Source organism: Phocoena phocoena, chromosome X, assembly GCF_963924675.1.
Source record: "Phocoena phocoena chromosome X, mPhoPho1.1, whole genome shotgun sequence".
NCBI classification, from domain to species: domain Eukaryota; kingdom Metazoa; phylum Chordata; class Mammalia; order Artiodactyla; family Phocoenidae; genus Phocoena; species Phocoena phocoena.
The window spans coordinates 37,428,515-37,452,868 of NC_089240.1; the positions used below are offsets into that span (position 1 = coordinate 37,428,515).

At 41.9% G+C, this 24,354-nt stretch overlaps 1 pseudogene; it reads left to right on the forward strand.

Moving 5' to 3' along the window:
- The first annotated feature begins 3,543 nt into the window (after positions 1-3,543).
- LOC136142083 (BTB/POZ domain-containing protein 3-like) lies at positions 3,544-5,192 on the forward strand (annotated as a pseudogene).
- The last annotated feature ends 19,162 nt before the right edge of the window (positions 5,193-24,354 follow it).

Genomic DNA, 24,354 nt, shown 5'->3' on the forward strand with positions numbered 1-24,354 from the left:
TTTGGTCTATTCCAACTTGGATTATCACATTCTCCTTCCAGCTAATTCTTCACCCAATATTTAGTTCACGTTTTTTTAACACTCCATGTGCTAAGCCATTTCATTTTTACAATGGAGTAGTTAAAATAGTTCTCGTGTTTCAAATCAAATGCCGGAAGCAGTGTCTGCACACAATAAGCATTTTACAAATGTACCAAATAGACGACCAGACATTCCTGTGCATCTACAGACATATATAAAACAGGGCATCTTTGAATAATGGCTTTGAGATTCTTTCAGATAGACCCTAATAAGTAAAGGCAGAGTAAACATTATCTGTGGTAGATACTCGGGAAGAAAACTAATTTATAAGTATCCCAGTGTCTCCAAATGGAGGAATAGCCCACCCAACCAAATCAATGACAAATCTGGTGGTATTGTCAGTTCTACACAGATCAGATGACAACTGCAAATAGGTGTTTATCTAGTGAAAACTTCCCACCATATTATGCTTGCTTCCTTCAGGCCTCTTCATGTTTTATTAAAGTCACTAAATAAGTTGCCATTTCCTTAACTTGGCTCTTGGAATGTTCTAAAGTTTGAGAGTCATTGCTTTTCAGAGAGCACATGACGTTACAGAACTTGTTTACCAGCACTAGGTATTTCCTTGGAGGCTTGAGCTTTAGAGAGAGCATATATTTATTTCCACCAATCATGAAAGCTAAAGGAGATTGTCAATGACCAATGTTAAAGAGCCTTAATATATTTGCACAACCCCAGATCTAGTGTTCACTGAAGATCGTTTTTGGCAGGTTTTTTTTTTTTCTTTTTGTGCTTCCTATATCTACTTTCCTTATTAAAGCTATCTTCATCATCAAAGATTCACTGTCTTGAATTTATATTCTGAAAGATGCCAGCCTATTGTTGATTTATAGAGTATTTCTGTGCCTAAGTTTCAGATCTATATTTCATCCTTTTATCCGGGAGGAGCTTCATACAGTGGCTGGGTGAAGTGACTTCCATACTCTGTTGCTAGAGTGATATCTCACTGAAGGCTCTTGACCCTTTCCATGCCTCAGTTTCTTCATCTGTAAGATGGTAATAATATGCCAGGTTTATCCTACAGGACTTTTCAGGGATTCAATAAGATTTTTATGGAAAAGCACTTCGGAAAGAATTCAGGATGAATGGATAAAGATATAATGTATGTATATATATATACATACATATATACATGTATATATACCTACATACATATACACACACACAATGGAATATTACTCATACATAAAAAAGAATGAAGTTCTGTCATTTGCAGCAACGTGGATGGATTTAGAAAATATTATGCTTGATGAAATAAGTCAGACAGAGAAAGACAAATACTGTGCGATATCACTTATATGTCCATGCAAGTATGTTTAGGGAGGGAGGATGAGAGCTAAAGTCAGGAAAGGGATTATGGGAGGATGATGAGTGACCTTACAGATTCAGAAGATACAACTGTTCATGAAGGCTGTAATGGCATCAGGGAGAAGGTCTTCTGTCTTTAAATAAAGGGACAGGTGAACAGGTAACTGAGTTCGTGCAGCTGAAAGAGAGCACTTGAAGGGCAGGAAAAGAGCTTGAACGTGGCGGTGACAGACGAGGGCGTGGCAACAAGAGCTCTCTCCTTTACCACCCTGTGTTACTGCCACCCCTTAGAAGGCAGGACCAGGACTTGATTATCAGATTTCTGTGTATGTCTCCCCAGCTATGTGATTTACAAAACAAACGTGGGTAGACCGTTACGGTGGGAGTGAGAAACCTGTAGGTAGGTAGTATCCCCAGTTAAGGGGCGTAGAGCAGTGCTGCTAAGAGTAGCAAGATATTGTTTGACATTTAAAAATAGATCCAACTCTACCAATTAGTCTGTTCTGCCCATGGTAACCTTATTCAATGCTATGGTGGTAATCATTTCTGGAAAGCTTTGACATATTTTATCATTGAACTGCCAGGTTCACACTTAGCTGTAATTCATTCACAGGTAAGTGTGTCTTGTTAACCAAATTACGTTGACTCCCTTGGAAATCTGGTGTGAGGACTTTCCTGTTTCCTGTCTTCATGTGGTTTTACGGTCTCATGACAGACCACTAGCGTGAAGGAAGATTGATTATTGGCTTGGGTGCCAAAACGTAATTTGGCCCCATTTTCATTTTTCTTTTTCATCAGCTGCAGAATCATATGCGTTTATCAAAATGGGTGTCATCTGTTTTGAAATTCATGAAGTTAGATTGTACACTTGTCAAACATTTTTTTTCTGGCATTGACAAATACATCAACATCAAGCTTTGCTTAAACTGTTTAGAAATGGAGATGTCCAGGTGAAAGAATGGTGGAATGAAAATGAGAGACTAGGGCCTGGAAGGGCTCATTCATTCCACCACCATTTTTGAATGCATTCGGTACACACAGCAAATTGCCAGACATGGACTGAAGCCTGCGGGGGTTGAAGGAATGTGAGGCTGACTCACTTACTGAAAAATATTTAGTGCTTACAGTGCTCGGCACTGTGCTAGCCACTGGAAACAGTAGCAACAACACCAGCAAAGTCTCTTCCCTCAGAGAACTTATATTCTAAAGAGTTCATATGAGATAAAAGAAAGGCACTGTTTAGCCCTTATCCTCAAGGATCTTATACTCTACTTGGAGAGAAAAAAGTAAATGCACTAAGTTAAAATTTCAAAACAATGCAAAAATGGGGCAAATGAGTAAAGAATGCATTTCAGATGTAGGAGACTGAGGCAAGCACAGTAAAAGAATGACTCCACACTGCCCCTGCCGGAGACTGGCTAGGACACTCCTCTAGGAAGTCACTTAACTGCCTCTGTTTCCCAGAGAAGCGCTCCTGGGACAGTTTTGCTGCTGATTAGAGCTTCTGACTATCCATCCTGAAGGCCATTCACAATGAGTAATCTGGAAGAAAGGCAATCTCTGAACGCAAGTTCAAACAGCTACAGCGAATATCATACTAACTAGTGATATATGTGTTCCTTTAAATTAACTAGATAAGACTGTTTCCACTGGAGTTAACGTGGTATTAGAGGTTGTAAGCAATGCAGCAGACAAGGGAGAGTAATGTGGTTTTAAGAATCAAAAGGAGGAAGTTAAATTGTCTTTATTTTCAGAAAGTATAATTGCTTACATAGAAAATTCAAGAGACTCAAAAAGCTATTAGAACTATTAAGAAATTGCAACAAGTTTAGTGGATAAAAATAAAATTTAAAAATCCACAATATTCTAATACATCAGCAACAGCCAATTAGAATATGTAATTTTAAGAATGCAATTCATGGGACTTCCCTGGAGGTCCAGTGGTTAAGACTTCACCTTCCAATGCAGGGGGTGTGGGTTCGATCCCTGGCGGGGGAGCTAAGATCCCACATGCCTCGTGGCCAATTAACCAAAACATAAAACAGAAGCAGTATTATAATAAGTAAAGACTTCTAAAAAATGGTCCACATCAAAAAAAAAAATCTTTAAAAAAAAAAAAGGAATGCAGCGTGCGGGTGCCCGCTGAGCCCTGCCGGGTGCTGGATCCCAGAGTGCCCGGGACGGGGCCCGAGGAGCGGGCACCGGGCCGAGGAAGCAAGTGGTAAGCAGCGCAGACAGCGGGCGCTGCCTGAGGCGACAAGGACCGCGAGCGAGACGGTAAAGAACAGGTCCAAGAAGAGCTCGAAGAAAAAAAATCCCAGCAGCAGCAGCAAGTTGCCTCCAGTTTGTTATGAAGTAATTACCTTGAAGACTAAAAAGAAGAAGATGGCTGCTGATATATTCCGCCGAAGAAAACCAGCCAACTCCAGCAGCACTACTGTCCATCAGTACCACCAGCAGAATCTCAGTAACAACAACCTTCTTCCAGCCCCGAATTGGCAGGTTCCTTATCCCACCATTAGAGAGAGAAATGCCGTGATGTTCCGTAATGATTTGATGGCAGATGTACATTTTGTGGTTGGGCCACCAGGTGGGACTCAGCGGTTGCCAGGACACAAATATGTTTTAGCTGTTGGGAGCTCTGTGTTCCATGCAATGTTTTACGGAGAACTTGCCGAAGACAAAGCTGAGATCTGTATACCAGATGTCGACCCTGCTGCTTTTCTCGCTATGCTGAAATACATCTACTGTGATGAAATGGACTTGGCTGCTGTCACGGTCTTGGCCACTCTTTATGCTGCCAAAAAGTACATCGTCCCTCACCTCGCCCGGGCCTGCGTCAATCTCCTGGAGACCTGCCTGAGCGCCAAGAACGCCTGTGTCCTCCTGTCCCAGAGCTGCCCGTTTGAGGAGCCGGGCCTGACCCAGCGGTGCTGGGAGGTGATTGACGCCCAGGCCGAGCTCGCTCTCAAGTCTGAGGGGTTCTGTGATATTGACTTCCGAAACTAGAAAGTATCCTCCGCAGGGAAACTGAATGCCAAAGAAATTGTGGTTTTCGAGGCAGCTCTCAGCTGGGCTGAAGTGGAATGCCAGCGACAAGATCTGGCTTTGAGCGCTGAAAACAAGCGCAGAGTCCTTGGGAAGGCGCTTTACTTGACCTGCATCCCGACCATGGCCCTGGACGATTTTGCAAACAGTGCTGCGCAGTCCGGAGTCTTAACTCTGAACGAGACCAACGACATCTTCCTCTGGTACACCGCGGCCAAGAAGCCCGAGCTGCAAAGCCCGCAAGGGCCTCGTCCTCCAGCGCTGCCACCGTTTCCAGTTGTGCGCCTACGGGAGCAAACCAGTGGCGCTACCGGGGCCGCTGCGACAGCATCCAGTTCGCCGTCGACAAGAGGGTGTTCATCGCGGGCTTCGGGCTGCACGGCTCCAGCTACGGCTCGGCCGAGTACAGCGCCAAGATCGAACTCAAGCGGCAGGGCGTCGCCCTGGGGCAGAACTTGAGCAAGTGCTTCTCAGACGGCTCCAGCAACACCTTCCCCGTGTGGTTTGAGTACCCGGTGCAGACTAAGCAGGACACCTTCTACACGGCCTGCGTGATCCCGGATGGTAATGAGCTCAGCTACTTTGGACAGGAAGGCATGACAGAAGTTCAGTGTGGCAAAATCACCGTCGGCACCGGAGTGCGGGGGGGGGGGGGGGGGGCGGGGAGCCTGTCCCCGAATTTATATTCTACGCTTGAGCACGCTTCCCGGAGCAGTGCGGGCTCTGAGGTGCACACCACGCTCCTACTTGCTTGATGCTAAGCTCAGCTGCAGATACGCGATCAGCGCAGGTAATTTGTAACGAATGGAGCTGTAGGCAGGTTCTAATTTCTTTCAACCTTTTAATTATGTACAGGCAAAAATGCAGCGTTCAGCTTTTAACTCTATGCCTAAAAGAGCCAAGTTCTCATCAAGGCTTGTGGTCCTTAGAGTTGCATTTATACATCTGGGGAGATTTTGCGTTCTTTTCCAACTGCCCCGCTGACCTCCCAGTTTTGTCCCTCTTAGGAAAATTTTTGGATCACTTCAAATTCTCTTTCGGGCTTTATTTTAAGTAGGAATAAATAGTCTAAAATAACAATAGCAAGAATTATTTTTAAACAGAACCCCTCCCTCCCCCCAAAACGATAAACCTCATTGTACAATTTTGAAAGACGTTTTGCTTGATAATAAGTAATAATTTAGAAAGTAGACAGTAGTCATGTTTACCTTCTTATTTTATTTCCTTTTAAATATTTTACTTTTGGGCATTGCTTTTTCTTAAATCCTAAATTCATAAGATGGTTAAATTTTAAATTGGAAAGTGTCAATGTAAAGTAAGTAAGAAATTGCAAGCTTTAGGTCATGACTTTTTGCTACAAACAGATTTATATTCTTTTAGTTTAGAAGACAAAATATTGCAGTACAGAGGCTTCTTTTAGAAGTAACTAAATTATAAAATTTTATTGTCATCAGAAAAAAGTTGCAGGCCTATTAATTTAAACTAAAATGGTTTTAAAAGGAAGCCTAAAAAAGCCCCATATGACAAATAGTTTAATTGATGGCATATTATAATACAGAGTTCAAAAAGTCAGACTCTTTTCCCCCTGTTTAGCTTCTGATCCCTGCCATTTGCAGGTTTTCAAAAGTTGTACTGTATAGAATTCCTATTCCCTTTTTCCCACGAAAAGAGGACCAAACGATTCTTTAGATGAATGGAAAAACAATTAGTTTTGTAGCACCACATGCTAATGTAATAAGATACTTTTATTCATTGATTTTTTTCCCCCTGAAATATACTTCACCGGATCTACTTTGACCACATTGTATCTTCTTAGTTAATTATAATTCTGTCCTGTTCCTGGACTGCTAGAATCTGGCCTCTGGCCATCTTAAAGTGCCAATATATGCCTGCAGGGTTTTTAGAAAATGGTCTAGAACGATACTCTTGATGATACCTAATATTCACTGCCTCAGCATCACATCCAGCTCTCCTATTTGTCCACGGATAATGTACACAAAGGAGGGAAAAGCTCATCAAAACATTCTCCTTCAGCGAAGGCTTGTGCTGGCTTAGTATCCGTGACCCTGGTGGTGTCCACTGTGTTCACTCCCAGTTGAAGTATCCATGTGTTTCTGGGCAGCTTTTCCGCCCAGCGTGATCCTGAGATGGCTTCCCAGCCACCCAGAGTGTGGTCGCTGGCCACCTCCTTCTCCTGCTCTGTGAGCCCAAAGCTGGCTCTGGAGCAGGGGTTAGTCCTGGGGTGGGTGTCAGCATGGGTGCCCGTGCGCGTTCAGGTGCGTGCCAGCTCAGGAATTGTTTCTTCCCTGCCTGGTCAGTGAGGGCTGGGACAGAAATGGTCCCCCTGCTGGCCCCAGCTGGGCCCCAGTGAGTGATTACCTGTGCTTCTGGGCCACCTCTCCCCCTGTAGACGTGGGCTTGTTGCTTCGGCTGGCTTCCCTGATGGAGGAGAACACTGGATTACGGGAAATGTTTTAATCACCTTTACCATTACCTATGTCTGTTAGCGTAGATGATCAAAAGCTATTACGGTGATTATAGATGAGTATTCCCAGGACAACTTTCCAAAATTATCTAACAATTATTTCTTATTAGCAAGATGACAGATAGTAGTTTTGGCAAACTGTGAAATAAAGGTACATTTTCAATTTAAAAACTACTTCTACAAAGGGTTTTATTTATAAATTATGGTTAAACATTTTGGTAACTCATAGTTACCTTGCAAATTGGTAGACTATATACCTGATTGGAAGGAACTCACTTTTAAGCCAGAGGAGAAGAAACTTTATTTAGCACTAATTTCATCATATCAGATTATGGCGGTGGGTGTGATAACCTTAGAGGGAAGATTGTTCATTCAGTAACACCCATGGTCAGTGCTCCTGTTCGTAGCTGCCCGCCAGAGGCTGGGCAACTGCTGGGTGAGAGCCGCGTGAGATCTGTACACTAGGTGTGGAAGAGCTTAATTTTATGTTAATTACTATCACCTGAAAAAGAAAAAAAAACGAAACCCATCCGTAATCTGATTGGCTGGTGCCAAGAGCTGTGGGTTAAATTTGAAAATTGTATTTAACACAAGAAAATTTTATCTTTTAAATCCTATTCTCCCTTCTGCATTTTCAACGACATGGAGTTAAAGCTAATATACTTGCTTCATTTTCTTTGGTAATCTCGAATTTTGTATCTTTTAAAACTAGAAACCATTGTTCTGACAAGGCAGGCAACTGTAGCGTATAAACGCAACTTTATTAAACAATTCCCTGTAGATGCTTTTCCCAATGTATCTGGCAAACTTTGTCGTTGTTCATATCCTGGGGATAAGGGGAGCAATCCTAATGTAACATTCTTTAAGCATATCTTAATATAGTATTAAAGTAAATGGTCTAATTTCTACATAACTGTTGCACTGAATTGTCTTTCTTTAAGGTGTTTAAATAAGCTCGCTAATTCAAGACACAAGCCACTTGTGCATCAGAGTGCTTGAATTCAGTAGCTTACAGCATTATTTATGAAGGAAAAATATATAAATATGAAGTACCTCATGTTGAATGTTATTGTACTGTATTTTTTTTTTTTTTTTTTGCGGTACGCGGGCCTCTCACTGTTGTGGCCTCTCCCGTTGCGGAGCACAGGCTCAGGACGCGCAGGCTCAGCGGCCATGGCTCAGGGGCCCAGCCGCTCTGCGGCATGTGGGATCTTCCCAGACCGGGGCACGAACCCGTGTTCCCTACATCGGCAGGCGGACTCTCAACCACTGCGCCACCAGGGAAGCCCTGTATTCTTATTTTATTTATTTATTTTTAACATCTTTATTGGGAGTATAATTGCTTTAAAATGGTGTGTTACTTTCTGCTTTATAACAAAGTGAATCAGCTATACATATACATATATTCCCATATCTCCTCCCTCTTGCATCTCCCTCCCACCCTCCCTATCCCACCCCTCTAGGTGGTCACAAAGCACCGAGCTGATCTCCCTGTGCTCTGTGGCTGCTTCCCACTACCTATCTATTTTACATTTGGTACTGTATATATGTCCATGACACTCTCTCACTCCGTCCTAGCTTACCCTTCCCCCACCTCGTGTCCTCAAGTCCATTCTCTACGTCTGCCTCTTTATTCCTGTCCTGTCCCTAGGTACTTCAGAACCATTTTTTTTTTTTAGATTCCATATATATGTGTTAGCATACGGTATTTGTTTTTCTCTTTCTGACTTACTTCACTCTGTATCACAGACTCTAGGTCCATCTACCTCGCTACAAATAACTCAATTTTGTTTCTTTTCATGGCTGAGTAATATTCCATTGTATTATGTGCCACATCTTTTTTATCTATTCATCTGTCGATGGACACTTAGGTTGCTTCCATGTCCTGGCTTTTATAAATAGTGCTGCAATGAACATTGTGGTACATGACTCTTTTTGAATTATGGTTTTCTCAGGGTATATGCCCAGTAGTGGGATTGCTGGGTCGGAGTTCTATTTTTAGTTTTTTAAGGAACCTCCGTACTGTTCTCCATAGTGGCTGTATCACTTTACATTCCCACCAACAGTGCAAGAGAGTTCCCTTTTCTCCACACCCTCGTCAGCATTTATTGTTTGTAGATTTTTTGATAATGGCCATGCTGACGGGTGTGAGGTGATACCTCACTGTAGTTTTGATTTGCATTTCTTTAATGATTAGTGATGCTGAGCATCCTTTCATGTGTTTGTTGGCAATCTGTATATCTTCTATGGAGAAATGTCTATTTAGGTTTTCTGCCCATTTTTGGATTGGGTTGTTTGTTTTTTTGATATTGAGCTGCATGAGCTGCTTGTATATTTTGGATATTGATCCTCTGTCAGTGGCTTAGTTTACAAATATTTTCTCCCATTCTGAGGGTTGTCTTTTCATCTTGTTTATGTTTTCCTTTGCTGTGCAAAAGGTTTTAAGTTTCATTAGGTCACATTTGTTTATTTTCGTTTTTATTTCTATTTCACTAGGATGTGGGTCAAAAAGAACCTTGCTGTGATGTATGTCATAGAGTGTTCTGCGTATGTTTTCCTTTAAGAGTTTGATAGTGTCTGGCCTTACATTTAGGTCTTTAATCCATTTTGAGTTTATTTTTGTGTATGGTGTTAGCTAGTGTTCTAATATCATTCTTTTACATGTAGCTGTCCAGTTTTCCCAGCACCACTTATTGAAGAGACTGTCTTTCTCCATTGTATATTCTTGCCTCCTTTATCAAAGGTAAGGTGACCATATGGACGTGTGTTTATCTCTGTGCTTTCTATCCTGTTCCGTTGATCTATATTTCTGTTTTTGTGCCAATACCATACTGTCCTGATTACTGTAGCTTTTTAGTATCGTCAGGAAAGCAGGGAGCCTGATTCCTCCAGCTCCGTTGTTCTTTCTCAAGATTGCTTTGGCTATTTGGGGTCTTTTGTTTCTATACAAATAGTGAAATTTTTTGTTCTAGTTCTGTGAAAATTGCCATTGGAAGTTTGATAGGGATTCCATTGAATCTGTACATTGCTTTGGGTAGTATAGTCATTTCCACTGTTGATGCTTCCAATCCAAGAACATGGTATATCTCTCCATCTGTTTGTATCATCTTTAATTTCTTTCACCAGTTTCTTATAGTTTTCTGCATACATGTCTTTTGTCTCCTTAGGTAGGTTTATGCCTAGGTATTTTTTCTTTTTGTTGCAATGGTAAGTGGGAGTGTTTCCTTAATTTCTCTTTCAGAATTTTCATCATTAGTATATAGGAATGCAAGAGATTTCTGTGCATTAATTTTGTATCCTGCTACTTTACCAAATTCATTGATTAGCTCTAATAGTTTTCTGGTGGCATCTTTAGGATTCTCTATGTATAGTATCATGTCATCTTCAAACAGTGACAGCTCTACGTCTTCTTTTCTGATTTGGATTCCTTTTATTTCTTTTTCTTCTCTGATTGCTGTGGCTAAAACTTCCAAAACTATGTCGCATAATAGTGGTGAGAGTGGACAACTTTGTCTTGTTCCAGATCTTAGTGGAAACGGTTTCAGTTTTTCACCACTGAGAACGATGTTGGTTGTGGGTTTGTCATATATGGCCTTTATTATGTTGAGGTAAGTTCCCTCTATGCCTACTTTCTAGAAAGTTTTTATCATAAATGGGTGTTGAATTTTGTCGAAAGATTTTTGTGCATCTATTGAGATGACCATATGTTTTTTCACCTTCAATTTGTTCATATGGTTTATCACATTGATTTGCATATATTGAAGACTCCTTGCATTCCTGGGATAAACCCCACTTGATCATGGTGTATGATCCTTGTAATGTGTTGTTGGATTCTGTTTGCTAGTATTTTGTTGAGGATTTTTGCATCTGTGTTCATCAGTGATATTGGCCTGTAGTTTTCTTTTTTTGAGACACCTTTGCCTGGTTTTGGTATCGGGGTGATGGTGGCCTTATAGCATGAGTTTCTGAGTGTTCCACCCTCGGCTATATTTTGGAAGATTTTGAGAAGGATAGCTGTTAGCTTTTCTCTAAATGTTTGATAGAATTCGCCTGTGAAGCCATCTGGTCCTGGGCTTTTGTTTGTTGGAAGATTTTAAATCACAGTTTCAATTTCAGTGCTTGTGATTGGTCTGTTTATATTTTCTATTTCTTCCTGGTTCAGTCTCAGAAGATTGTGCTTTTCTAAGCATTTGTCCAATTCTTCCGGGTTGTTCATTTTATTGGCGTAGAGTTGCTTGTAGTAATCTCTCATGATCCTTTGCTTTTCTGCAGTGTCACTTGTTACTTCTCCTTTTTCATTTCAAATTCTCTTGATTTGAGTCTTCTTCCTTTTTCTCTTGCTGAGTGTGGCTAGTGGTTTAAAAATTTTGTTTATCTTCTCAAAGAACCAGCTTTTAGTTTTATTGAACTTTGCTATTGTTTCCTTCATTTCTTTTTCATTTATTTCTGATTTGATCTTTATGATTTCTTTCCTTCTGCTAACTCTGGGGTTATTTTATTCTTCTTCCTCTTATTGCTTAGGTGTAAGGTTAGGTTGTTTATTTGAGATGTTTCTTGTTTCTTGTGGTAGGATTATATTGCTCTAAGCTTCCCTCTTAGGAGTGACTTTGCTGCATCCCATAGGTTTTGGGTCATTGTGTTTTCATTGTCATCTGTGTCTAGGTGTTCTTTGATTCCTCTTTGATTTCTTCAGTGATCTCCTGGTTATTTAGTAGTGTGTTTTTTAGCCTCTGTGTGCTTGTATTTTTTTTACAGTTTTTTTCCTGTAATTGATATCTAGTCTCATAGCATTGTGGTCGGAAAAGATACTTGATATGATTTCAGTTTTCTTAAATTTACCAAGGCTTGATTTGTGACCCAAGATATGATCTATTCTGGAGAATGTTCCATGAGCACTTGGGAAATAAGTGTATTCTGGTGTTTTTTGATGGAATGTCCTATAAATATCAACTAAGTCCATCTTCTTTAATATCGTGTAAAGCTTGTGTTTCCTTATTTATTTTCATTTTGGATGATCTGTCCATTGGTGAACGTGGGGTGTTAAAGTCCCCTACTATTATTGTGTTACTGTCGATTTCCCCTTTTATGGCTGTTAGCATTTGCCTCATGCATTGAGGTGCTCTTATGTTGGGTAAATAAATATTTACAATTGTTATATGTTATTCTTGGATTGATCCCTTGATCATTATGTACTGTCCTTCTTTGTCTCTTGTAATAGTCTTCATTTTAAACTCTATTTTGTGTGGTATGAGAATTGCTAGTCCAGCTTTCTTTTGATTTCCATTTCCATGGGATATCTTTTTCCATCCTCTCACTTTGAGTCTGTATGTGTCCTTAGGTCTGAAGTGGGTCTCTTGTAGACAGCATATCTATGGGTCTTGTTTTTGTATCCATTCATCCAGTCTGTGTCTTTTGGCTGGAGCATTTAATCCATTTACATTTAAGGTAATTATCGATATGTATGTTCCTATTACCAGTTTTCTTAATTGTTTTGGGGTTGTTTTTGTAGGTCTTTTCCTTCTCTTGTGTTTCCTGCCTAGAGAAGTTCCTTTAGCGTTTGTTGTAAAGCTAGTTTGGTGGTGCTGAATTCTGTTAACTTTTGCTTGTCTGTAAAGGTTTTAATTTCTCTGTCGAATCTGAATGAGATCCTTGCTGGGTAGAGCAATCGTGGTTGTAGGTTTTTCCATTTCATGACTTTAAATATGTCCTGCCACTCCCTTCTGGCTTGCACAGTTTCTGCTAAAAGATCGGCTGTTAACCTTATGGAGATTCTCTTGCATATTATTTGTTGCTTTTAATATTTTTTCTTTGTATTTATTTTTTGATAGTTTGATTAATATGTGTCTTGGCATGTTTCTTCTTGGATTTATCCTGTATGGGACTCTCTGTGCTTCCTGCACTTGACTATTTCCTTTCCCACTTTAGGGAAGTTTTCAACTATAATCTCTTCAAATATTTTCTCAGACCCTTTCTTTCTTTCTTCTTCTGGGACCCCTATAATTCTTATGTTGGTGTGTTTTATGTTGTCCCAGAGGTCTCTGAGACTGTCCTCAATTCTTTTCATTCTTTTCTCTTTAATTTGCTCTGTGGTAGTTATTTCCACTCTTTTAACTTCCAGTTCACTTATCCGTTCTTCTGCCTCAGAATGCTATTGATTCCTTCTAGCAAATTTTTAATTTCATTTATTGTGTTGTTCATCACTGTTTGTTTGCTCTTTAGTTCTTCTAAGTCCTTGTTAAATGTTTCTTGTATTTTCTCCATTCTATTTCCAAGATTTTGGATCATCTTCACTATCATTACTCTGAATCCTTTTTCAGGTAGACTGCCTATTTCCTCTTCATTTGTTTGTTCTGGTGGATTTTTACCTTGCTCCTTCATCTTCTGCGTATTTCTCTGTCTTCTCATTTTGTTTAACTTACTGTGTTTGGAGTCTCCTTTTCGCAGGCTGCCAGTTTGTAGTTCCCGTTGTTTTTGGTGTCTGCCCTCATTGGGTAAGGTTGGTTCAGTGGGTTGTGTAAGCTTCCTGGTGGAGGGGACTAATGCCTGTGTTTTGATGGGTGGGGCTGGATCTTGTTTTTTGGTGGGAAGGGCTGCTGGTGCTTTTTGGGGTGTCTGTGAACTTAGTATGATTTTAGGCTGCCTCTCTGCTAATGGATGTGGTTGTGTTCCTGTCTTGCTAGTTGTTTGGCATGGCGCCTCCAGCACTGAAGCTTTCTGGCCATTTGGTGGAGCTGGGTCTTAGCATTGAGACAGAAGTCTCTGGGAGATTTCTTGCTGATTCATATTACGTGGGGCCTGGAGGTCTTGGTGGTCCAGTGTCCTGAGCTCAACTCTCCCATCTCAGAAGTTCAGGCCTGACACTAGGCTGGAGCACCAAGACCCGGTCAGCCACATGGCTCAGAAGAAAACAGAGAAAAAAGGAAGAGAAAAAAATTATAAAATTAATATATATATATAATTATTAAAATTAAAAAATTATTAAAATATAGAAAAAAGTAATAAAAATAGAGAACAACCAAACCGATAAACAAATCCACCAATGATAACAAGCACTAAAAACTTTCCTAAGATAAACGTAAAAAAATAAGAAACAAGTCAGTCGCAGACATGAAACTCCAAGTCTACAGTTGGTCCCAAAGTCCACTCCCTCAATTTTGGGTTGATTCATTGTTTATTCAGGTATTCCACAGATGCAGCGTACACCAAGTTGATTGTGGGGATTTAATCTGCTGCCTCTGAGGCTGCATGAAGCAATTTCTCTTTCTCTTCTTTGTTCTCACAGCTCCTAGGGTTCAGCTTTGGTTTTGGCCCCGCCTCTGCGTGTAGGTTGCCCTCAGCCTTCTGTTCCCACCCAGACAGGATGGGGTTGAAGCAAGCAGCAGCTGGTTAGGGGGCCCTGGCTCTCTCTTGCCAGGTGGAGGGAGGGGTTCCGTAGTTATAATTGGAGTGCGGGGCGAGCCTGTGGTGGCAGAGGCCAGCGTGACGTTGCACCAGCCTGAGGTGCGCCATGCGTTCTCCCGGGGGAGTTGTCCCTGGATCCCGGGACCCTGGCAGTGGCGGGCTGCACAGGCTCCCCGGAAGGGAGGTGTGGATAGTGAGCTGTGCTCGCACACAGGCTTCTTTGTGGCTGCAGCAGCAGCCTTAGTGTCTCATGCCCGTCTCTGGTGTCCGTGCTGATCGCCGTGGCTCGCGCCCGTCTCTAGAGCTCGTTTAGGCGGTGCTCTGAATCCTCTCTCCTCGCACACCCAGAAAAAAAGGTCTCTTGCCTCTCTGGCAGGTCCAGACTTTTTCCCGGACTCCCTCCCGGCCAGCCGTGGCACACTAGCCCTCTTTGGGCTGTGTTCACGTCGCCAGTCCTCTCCTTGGGATCTGACCGAAGCCCGAGCCTCAGCTCCCAGCCCCCACCCGCCCCAGCTGGTGAGCAGACAAGCCTCTCGGGCTGATGAGTGCTGGTCGGCACCGATCCTCTGTGCGGGAATCTCTCTGCTTTGCCCTCCGCACCCCTGTTGCTGCGCTCTCCTCCGCGGCTCCGAAGCTTCCCTCCCGCCACCCCGTCTCCACCAGTGAAGGGGCTTCCTAGTGTGTGGAAACCTTTCCTCCTTCACAGCTCCCTCCCACTGGTGCAGGTCCCATCCCTATCCTTTTGTCTCTGTTTATTCTTTCTTCTTTTGCCCTACCCAGGTATGTGGGGAGTTTCTTGCCTTTTGGGCGGTCTGAGGTCTTCTGCCAGCGTTCAGTAGGTGTTCTGTAGGAGCTGTTCCACATATAGATGTATTTCTGATGTATTTGTGAGGAGGAAGGTGATCTCCACATCTTACTCCTCTGTCGTCTTGAAGGTCCCATCAAGTATGCATTTCTGAAAAACTTCTCCTGCTGTAAAATCACACCCTAGAAATAGTAGCTTATGGGAAAAATATATTTGGGGCAGTCCTCTCAGAACATATGTAATTTTCTAATGAGGCTACTAACAAAAACTGTAACAATACCAGTGAAAATATTGGCGTAGTTCAATCTCCACTGATATTTACACTCAGCCTCACAATCAGGTGACCCTTACACCTTTGAGATATAAGATATTGGGGACATTTAATTCTTCTTTTAATTTTTTAATTTTTTAAATTGTGGTGAAATATAAATACCGTCAAATTTAGCATCTTAAACATTTTAAGTGTCCCGTTTAGTGACATTGCGTGCCTCCATACTGTTGTGCAACCGTCATTACCATTCACTGCCAGAGCTCTTTCCGTCCTGCAGAAATGAAACTTTGTATCCATTAAACAATAGCAGGGACATTTAATTCTGATGAGAGCAGTTATATCAAAACTAAAAATCATATCTAGAGTGTAGACATTTTCAAATTAAGGTCCTTCTTCCTTCCTTCCCTCCCTCCCTCCCTCCCTGCCTCCCTCCTACTGCTTCCTTCCTTCCCCCTTCCTTCCTTCCTTCCTTCCAACGTAGGGAGAAATATCTTTGCAGCTGCTTCCGGTTGTTTAACATAATAAAAATTGTGGTGGTTTTCTGATCCACTAAACTAGCTACTACTGAAAAGGAAGGCACTTTGGATGGAGTTTTCACCATTATCCTTACTGTCTTTGCAATGGACTGAATGCTGTGTCCCCCCTGACCAAATTCGTAGGTTTAAATCCTAACCCCCAATGTCAGAAGGTGGAGCCTTTGGGAGGCGATTATAGGTCATGAAGTTGGAGCTCTCATGAATGAGATTAATGCCCTTATAAAAGGAATCCCAGGGCTTCCCTGGTGGCGCAGTGGTTGAGAGTGCCTGCCAATGCAGGGGACACGGGTTCGTGCCCCGGTCCGGGAAGATCCCACATGCCGCAGAGCGGCTGGGCCCATGAGCCATGGCTGCTGAGCCTGCGAGTCCGGAGCCTGTGCTCCGCAATGGGAGAGGCCACAACAGTGAGAGGCCCGCGTACCGCAAAAAAAAAAAAAAGAAAAGGAATCCGAGAGAGCTCTGTTCCCTCTCTTTCCCCCATGTGATGATACATAAGTTGTCAGTTTGCAGTCTGGAAGAGGGCTCTCACCAGAACCTGACCATGCTGGGTCCTTGATCTAGAACTTTCAGCCTCCAGAAGTGTGAGAAATAAATTTCTGTTGTATATAAGCCACTCAGTCTGTGGTGATTTGTTATAGCAGCCTAAACTGACTAAGACAGTCTTTATATATTGCTAGGACTTTCTCTTTAATTATGAGAAAACTTGCCCCTGGTCTTTTTCAAATTACTAGCATGCTAGGAAAAACCACATATGAACCAACACAAATTCTGTATAATACTGCAAAGTTTCCCATATTACCTATCATGTTTGAGCTAAATCATGTTAACCAAACACAAGCTCTAATAGAGTGTACAATATAAAAAATATGTAAACAACACGATATTAAAATGGGATACAGTCTCAGTTCTGACCAAGACCCCAAAACAGTAGAGGAAGTGAAGAGCTAGACCAGCTAAGCACCTCCAACTTATAAAAAAGTTTGAAGAAGATGAGAGAGTTGGATATTAGAGAGATCATTCTTGAGAGAATGCTGCTGTGCATTGCGAGTGCCCGGTCACCATGGAAAAGGGGTATAGAGGCCCTTGCCCATCACCTCAAGTCTCTTTTGAGAAAGCCATCAGTGAGCTCACTTCAAGATTTTAGTATGTGTCCTCTGGAGTTTGGGAGGCACTGTAGACTGGTGTATATTACACTTCTGAGGAATCTAAAGTTCTAGGGCCTGGCTGAAGCAACCTGCCCTTGTGGCTGGGGAGTAAAGTGATAACTATTCATGACTGGTCAAAGGTTTGAATTTCTGTTGCACTAAATATGGGTGGAGAGAGTAGGTGAGCCTGAAACTACTTAAAGGGACTTTGCCCAACAGATCCTTGAGAGGTGTAATTGCAGAAGGTATATGTGGAGGAAGAATGCCAAGAAACAGTGGATAAAGGGTAGATTCACAAAAGGCCAGGTGGAGAATGCATCACCCATGTCAGGGACAGCGGGTGGAACATCCTTGCTGATGAGTATGGATGAGTTCTCCAAAGAACCCATGGAGAATCCCACAAGAGGAATACAATTAAAAGTTCACCACAGCCAGAGGAAACCAACACTCACTCACAAAGCCTTTTTTGTTCCCTTCATTTCTCCTTCTTGCGCCCCCAAATTTGGCTCCAGAGTGGTCAGAAACTGTGGTTAGTAAGCTGGGGAAAGAAGGGTAGCTATTCAAGGTGGTAAACTAGAGAAGAAGCAAACCTGTCTCTCTCAATGCAAGTTTTCCACCTGGGTAAGGGCTCAGCTGGGAGAAGGGAGAAGATCTGACTTTGAAGGGAGTTTGACATTTTTGATATTATCCCAGAGTGAAATTACTGATGTGAAGTTGTTTTGGGAATTGAACTTTTCAGTGTATCTGAGAGTGAGCAGAAAAACTATGGGTCTTACCATAGATTTCCTATAAGAAGTAAGGGAAATGTCACAAAGCGAGCTATGGGATGAGGAAGGCTACTGGTAACTGGGTGTCTTCTACAGTATTCTTCATGTTGTGTGTGTGTGTTTTAAGTAGTTCAAAATTAAAATTTTAACAAGGAAAAAAAAAGGCCAAATGGCATCTAATTGACCAGCATTGTATAATGGCTTGCTCAGCATAAAGAATCTCGGTGTCAAATTTTGGAAGGTGCTAAGAAGCCATTTAATCAAAGCTATTGAAAAGAAGTTTCAGTAAAACCATGGAGGATGCTCACCGGCATGTTGGTCCATCTAGCATCTTATTTCTACATCATCACTTGCTCAGCTTGGTTGATGGGTTGTCTCACCAGTCATCTCTTGCCTTTTACCTGGCCCTCCATCAACTACTCAGCTGCCAGGCCTGAGACTCCATGGTCTGTGTCTGATTTATGTCCCATTACTCTTGTGTCTTTCTGTGTGGTACAGATATGTATGTGTCAAAACATAAAAACTGCTAACTAAACTATAAAAATAAAAAATACCTCCAAATATCAGCTAAAACCCATAACATTGTTGTTGGGATAACTATTATCTAGGAAATGGTGTTATTATAAAATTTAAAAGAAAAAATTCAATTAGAGACACCAAAAATGTACTAGATGCTTGAAAAAGAAAAATATAGATTTCTTTACCAGTGACCACCATCTGTAGATAGCCGAAAGAGTCAAGAGGAGGAGGTGAACTGGAGGGAAAAGGAGATGGATAATAAGATAAACTATTGGGTCACCAAGCCGATTTATAGAAGAGTTTCTGTCAAAGCCTCTTCTCTCCTTCTGATCCCATCTTAGCCTGTGCCTTCAACAGGGCACCTCCTTTTTTGTGACCAAGTCTCCTAGACCCATTGCATACTTGTTTAATATGTATCTTGACCGCAGTGGTTTCGACTGCTTGTGCATTTCTGGCTTTTTGTAGCAGAATTTTCCACCTGTAAAAGCAGAGTGAATGAGAGAATTGCAGTCCCATGTTTCTAAGTGATCCACAAAGATGAAGCCAAGTCTTGGGGAACACTCTGTTTCTACTGAACTATGTAATCTTTTGTGATCCTGTGGTATCCAAAGGAAGTCTAGCCTTGTGACTTTATCAGTGATCACAAAGATGGCACTTGAGTTTGATCGCACTTGAGTTTGATGGGGCACAATGGATTTAAATAGTTTCTGAGATTAATCTCTTTCTCTTGCTTTTTTTTTTTTTTTTTTTTTTTTTGGCTGAGCTGTGTGACTTGTAGGATCTCAGTTCCCCGACCAGGGATTGAACCCGGACCACTGCAGTGAAAGCACTGAATCCTAACCACTAGACCACCAGGGAACTCCTTCTTTCTCTTGCTTTAAATGAAATTACTTATTATTGGTCAGGGTCCATATTTCTAACACATATCAAATAATGGGACTGGTATCAAGGTTCTCATCCACTTGTTTCCAAAGTCCAGGCTTAGGTAACATGACCATCAAGTTCAGAACAAGGGATATAGTTTGCTGGGAAAGTTAAGAGTGTGATACCTTTGTGACTTGGCAGGCTGGGTATCACCACAAAAGGATCAGACTCCCTGTTACACAACATGAGATTAGAATCTCTGCAATGATTCCTACCTACTTTGTGACCTTGGGCAAATTTCTTAACCTCCCTGAGTTTCTACATCTGTATGAAGGGAGTAATGATTCAAACATTGTGAAGCTGTGAGAATTAAGTGACATAATGTATGTAAGGTGCCTCATAAAATGCCTGGAACATTAGGGAACAGTAAAATAATATCTTGCTATTCCATTTTTGAGCTCTATATTACACTTTTCGGGCACTGAGCTGACTAGGACAAGTTTGGTGTCTGTTTAGTCAGGATGGGCTGGGTTATACTGTTATAATGAACAAACCTAAAATCTCACTGTCTTACAACAACAAAGGTTGATTTCCTACTCGTGTTATTTGTCCATCGTAGGTTGACCCTGGTTCTATTCCATATCATCTTCTCTCTGGGACCCAAGGTATCAGAGCAGCCTCTCTCTCTGGAACATTGCCAGTAGTTGTGGCAGATGGAAAGGAGAACGTGGTGCGGAAGGTGCTAGCCCTTAAAGCCTCCATCCAGAACGGACACTTCTGCTCACTCATTGGTCAAGGTAAGTGACTTGGCCATACATAGTTTTAGCAGAATGGACAAGTATAATCCTTCCATATGAACAAGCAACAAATATTGGTGAAGAATAGCAGTTTACCATAGGGTTGATCCAGCTGAGTGCTTATTTTCCTGAACTCTCCAGAAAAAACATAGATAGTGAGTGTCTGATCATATAATTATCTGCTCATATGAAAGCCTTTTATGTAATCCTATCTACTTATCCTTTAAGTTTCAATTCAGATGCTGCTTCCACCATAGTCTTCCTGGATTCTTCTTGATGGAAGATGAACAAACTCTACTGTGGCATGACATTTTTCTTCTAAAAGCATGTACCTCACGCACTCTGCCATGTGTTACGAAGTATTATTTCACATATATTTTCTTTCTCAAGGGTACTTAACTTCAAGGAGTTTACAGTCTGTGTCTTATTCATCCTCAGGACCCTCACGGTACCCAGTTCAGTGTCTTTTACATAATTGATTCCTATGTTTGTAGAGTTGAATTGAAGAGCTCAGATGAGACGCAAACAGTATATGTGGATGGGGTGGAGGCAGTGGGTGCTACACAATGAAGAAATATCTCCTCTTAAAGTCAAATACATGTTTTCCAGAAGTCTTTGGTAGTTATCATGGGAAACTCCCTGGGGAAGCTAGAATGTCAGCTGAGACTCCTGAGAATCACTTTTGCAGGGTTCAGAAAAGACAGGCTGTTAGAGAAAATGAAAGCCATTGGAGAACTATATCAGCTAGTTTATAATTAGCAGTTACCACAGAAAGGAGAAACATTTATTCCATTCTGACAACAAAGATTGCATAATGGCACCGAGAGTGTCCACACCCTTTCCAGGATGTGTTAAGCATTTACAAAGGGAAACAAATAGCCTTAGCATTGGTGGTAAAAGCAAGGAAACAGACTTTCTTAGGCTGCCCCTGATCCACGGACACCAGGCAATAATATGTGGTATGGTATGGTTGCCATGTGGGCGGATTAACCATGTCTTCCTGTTCTTTTCTTAACCAACAATCTCTAGTGCTATGTCGGGTCTGAGAAGGAACCAAGAAAGATGAATTCTTTCCTGGTGACTCGAGATACTCAAGGAATCACCTGTATTTTCTTTACTTCAACTACTATTCATTGAGAATCTACCATGTGCTAGACACTGTGATAGCCTGACTCTATTCAATCTCTTAAACAATCTAGAGTCTTATTCTTTTTTTTTGAATTAATTAATTAATTTTTGACTGCACTGGGTCTTCGTTGCTGGGCGTGGGCTTTCTTTAGTTGCAGCGAGCGGGGGCTACTCTTCGTTGCAGTGCACGGGCTTCTCATTGTGGTGGCTTCTCTTGTTGCGGAGCACGGGCTCTAGGCGTGCAGACCCAGTAGTTGTGGCTCACGGGTCCTAGAGCACAGACTCAGTAGTTGTGGCACACAGGCTTAGTTGCTCCATGGCACGTGGGATCTTCTCGGACCAGGGCTCGAACCTGTGTCCCCTGCATTGGCGGGTGGATTCTCAACCACTGCGCCACTGGGAAGCCCCAAGTCTTATTCTTAATTTGTCTTTATACATGTTATTCCTTCTGCCTGAAATATTCTCATCTCTGTCCTGAATAATCCCTACTTATCCTTCTGGTTTTGGTTTCGACATTCCATTATTTAGGAAGAATTTCTTGTCCTGCAAACAAAGGTTTAGCTTCTCCCCTTCTATGTGCTTTCAAAACAAGATAGCCTTCCCTCATCATAGCACAATCAAACTGTATTGTGCTTTCTTGTTTAACTGTCTGTAGCTCCCATTGGCCTATACACTCTGGGAGGGCAAGGCTATTTCTTGCTCATTGCTGTAGCCTCTGCACCACTGTAATGTCTGATGAAAGTTGATTAATGTATCATTATCTTTTTATGGCCATTATATGATTATATTATTACAATATATTACCATGCCAATACTATAAAATAGTGCTAAATGTGTATCTTGAGGAATTTAGCCATTTGCCGCTAGCTGAAATTTTTAAAGAGTTATCTTCAGAACTTCTAAGGATGACTTTGTCAGGGCAATTTGAATAGAGTGTTCTGTTTTTCAGTGAGATGAACAAAGCCGGGAATCAAGACCTCTGTTCTAGATTTGGCTCTGTAACTATCTTGCTGTGTGTTCTTGGGGAATAACTTAACCTCTCTAAACTCTTTTCCACATATGTCAAAAAGCCAATGTGGAATAGAGATGTTATATGCCTGACATTCTGTGACTACCATTGTGTGGTGATTTTAAAATATTATCCAAACATCCTCTGACTGTTTTCCCACTGAGGGGTGGGGTCTATGTTCCCTCCTCCTGAATCTGGGCTCTGTGACTGATTATTCAATACAATATAGTAGAAGTGATACTGTGCCAGTTTCCAGGCCCAGCCTAAGAAATTGACAGCTTCTACTTTCTGCTTCTTGGGATGTTCATGCTTGAAACCCAGCTACCACGCCATAAGAAAGCCCAGGCATCCTGTGGAGAGGCCCACCATGGAAAGAAACTGAGCTCCCTTGTCCCCAGCCCCTGCTGAGCTCTCACTGACAGCCAGCACCAAGTTACCAGCCGTATGAGTGAGCCATTTTGAAAATGAATCCTCCAGCCTCCAACTGAGCCCCCCAAGCTGATGCTGCATAAAGCAGAGAGGCTCTGTCCCTCCCCAGTGCTCCTCAACATGCAGATTCATGAGCAAAATCATTGATTATTGTTTTAAGCCACTAGGCTTTAGAGCAGTTTGTTACACAGCAAGAGCTAACTGATACACACCTTTAGTTACCATTTCACAGTATCTCAGACCTTTTATCCACTGAAGTATTCTGGTACATGTAAAATTAGCTCCAGACCTTTGACAAATCAATGTGTACTTCAAAATTGTAAGAGGAACAACAGCAGTAAGGAGAATATACCATTAAGTGATCACAGGCTGGATGAGTAGCACTCATCCTGGGCTTCTCAGCAGAGGTTAACGGAGAAAGCTTTGGTCAAATTAACTGATGTAAGTGACAAATGGGTCAACCACTCTCCACTGGGATGTAAGATCTATGATCTATGAGTTATTGCCGGACTTTCTGGAAATGATTAGCAATTATGGGTGAGTCCCCAAACTACAATGCAAACTTGCCCTTCATTTATTTTGTGCAAAGTCATGTTCTCAACAGTGGCATGAGGTTTCCATTTACTACCGTGTCCCCTCAGTTGCCTAGGGCTGGGAGCCAAGGGCATTTCTTTAGAATGACATGGTTATATATAAAATAATATTTTTATACCCAATGTAAATAAATCTCTAGCTAAAACAATCCAGGGTGTATAATGAATACCCTCAGTAAGTAAGTAGTTAATTGTCAACAGACTCGGGAAATGAGGATTGATGGTGATGGCTTTGTGTTACCACTATAGTTTCTGGGACTGGTGGCTTCTAGACAAGGTATGGCTTCTGCGATGATTCCCCCTTCTATATGAGGGTAGTGGCCTTTCCCCCTTAGGGCATACTGGTTATGAGCGAAAACCATGGAGCCAAATAATCTGGGTAAAAGACCAACTTATTAGCTGCATGACATTGGACAGATTACTAGGCCTTTCTGTGCCTCAGTTTCCTCACCATGGTGCCAATTGTAGTGACTATGTCCTGGGGTTATTCTAAAGGTTAAATGACTTAATATGGGTAAAGGACTTCGAACAATGCGTGCAACATAACTTCACTACATGTGCTAGCTCTTAATGTTACTGCTAAGATTGCTATTAGTTACTGTTATTTTTATTTCTTTCTTAACTTGTGGCTGAGAACCCTGCCTAGAATTAACTCCTTTATATATGGACACCAGACAGAGACCGCCATATCCAGGAGGCCATTGATTAACTTCAGAAGTCCTAAGCATACCGTTGGCATAAGGAGCATTCGAGCATCCTTTTCCCTCTGTTATTCCTGCCTCCTCTCCAGAAGTGCCCACTTTCATTCCACTTCCACCAGCCGCTTTTCACACCACCATTTTTTTAACATCTTTATTGCTTTATAATGCTGTGTTAGTTTCTGCTGTATAACAAAGTGAATCAGATATACATATACATATATCCCCATATCTCCTCCCTCTTGCGTCTCCCGCCCACCCTCCCTATCCCACCCCTCTAGGTGGTCACAAAGCACCGAGCTGATCTCCCTGTGCCATGCGGCTGCTTCCCACTAGCTATCTATTTTACATCTGGTAGTGTATATATGTCCATGCCACTCTCTCACTTCGTCCCAGCTTACCCTTTCCCCTCCCTGTGTCCTCAAGTCCATTCTCTACATCTGCGTCTTTATTCCTGTCCTGCCCCTAGG